Source organism: Triticum aestivum, chromosome 3A (assembly GCF_018294505.1).
Source record: "Triticum aestivum cultivar Chinese Spring chromosome 3A, IWGSC CS RefSeq v2.1, whole genome shotgun sequence".
In the NCBI taxonomy this organism is placed as follows: Eukaryota; Viridiplantae; Streptophyta; class Magnoliopsida; order Poales; family Poaceae; genus Triticum; species Triticum aestivum.
The window spans coordinates 610,176,352-610,178,301 of record NC_057800.1 but is presented as its reverse complement, the minus strand read 5'-3'; positions in this window follow the sequence as shown (position 1 = coordinate 610,178,301).

Below are 1,950 nucleotides of genomic sequence, written 5' to 3'. Positions count from 1 at the left end.
ATCCTGAACCATTTCTTTTCTTTGTTTTTCTTCCGGTTTTCCTTTTTTGTCGTTTTCCCTTTCTTTTTTGGTTCATATACACGAGTTTGCTTTCAAACCCATGAACTTTTTTCAAATTCATGATTTTTGAAAACCATGAACATTTTTCTAAATTCATGAACATCCTGAAAGTCATCAAGAAATTTTCAAACTAACGATTAATTTTCAATTTCGTAAATGTTTTACACATTTTTGATTTTTTGGAATATGTGAGCAATTTTAAAATCAAGAATTATTTTAAAATTCGAGAATTTTTTAAACATTTGGGAACAATTTTGGAAGTTTATGAACATATTTTGAATTTGTGATATTTTTAAAATTAAAAAAACTCCCTACGTCCCACAATATAAGATGTTTTTTTACTCTAGTGTAGTGTCAAAAAACGTCTTACATTATGGGGTGAAGGGAGTATTTTGTAATTGGAATAATTAATGAAATAGGCGAACATTTTTTTTGAAATTCGAGAACATTATTGAAATTCACAAACATTTTTCGAAACTTGTGTTATACTCCAAATTTTTGAAAAAATCTTGTATTTTTATTAATACTGTATATATTTTTAAAAATGATTTTTTTTCATTCAGTTATTTGTTAAAAATAATGAAAGTTTACGAAAAAGCAAAAAAGGGAGAAGAAAAGCAGAAAAGGAAAATATCTGGGCGCCCCGGCCCTCAATGAGCCAGTCTAAAGCGCGTTCAGAATACAAGTCCCATTTTGTGTTTTCCTGTTTGGCGCTTGATACAATAGTTAATCACACGCAGGGCCCACGCAAATCGTGTCAAAAAAGGTTACATCGATTTTCCTAGTGAGGGTTTTGTTTTTTTTTTCTTCTTTTCAAATTGTTACTTTTTTCTGTTCTTTTCCTTTTAAAAAAAAGAAATCATACTGTTTAATATTTTGAAATTTATCCAAATTCAGGAGCATTTTTCAAATTCGAAAATATTTTTCAAGCCAGCAAATTTATCCATTCAATCATGTGGAGATTTTTCAAATTTGATAATATTTTTTCAATTTCTTCAACTTTCTTTTCAAAATTGTGAACTTTTAATCAATTGTGAACTTGTTAAAACCCATGGATTTACAAATTTGTTGTTAATTTCTTCATAATTATTTCAAATTTATGATCCTTTCTCAACTTTGTGAAATTTTTAAATTTATTATATCTTTAAAACAAAAATCATGAATATTTCAAATCCACAAACTTTCTCCAAATGTGTGAGAAATTTTGAACATTATTTTCTAAATTCCTGAACATTATTACATTCGAAAAAAGTATATTCTCAAACTTTAGTCAAATTTCTGACCATTTTTTCAATTCTTGAGCATTTTCTGAAATCCAAGGACATTTTTAAAATTTATGAATATTTTTCTAAATTATATAACACTTCTGGGAATTCACAAACATATTATGAATTTGTGATTTTCTAAACAGACAAACATTGTTTTTCGAATTTGCAAGAGTTTTTGAATTTTTATCAATTTTGTGAAATTTTATATATTTCGAATTCATGATCATTTTTTCAAAATTTGAAAATTTTCCAAATTAGTGACAGAAATGATATTATTAATGCATATGAAATCCCAGGATTTTTTATTCAAATTCTTAACATTTTTGAATTATTGTCACTTTTTATGTCATATTTTTTGTGGCGCTTGGAGCTTTGGTTAACACTTTAACTGAATGTTCGCTCATTGTCTACATTAGTTTCTGTATGGGCGCAAACACTATGTGTCACTTATAGAACCTCTTTCATTTGACGCAGGTAGATTTTTATGCTCACTCGTTTTGGGTGCAAACACAATGTGTCACTTATAGAAGCCTTTTATACTATTTAATGTACTGGGACGTCCCGTTCATGGCGCTCGCTCCCTCGCGCGTTGTCACTGCTTCTATCGCGGGTGCTCGCTCGT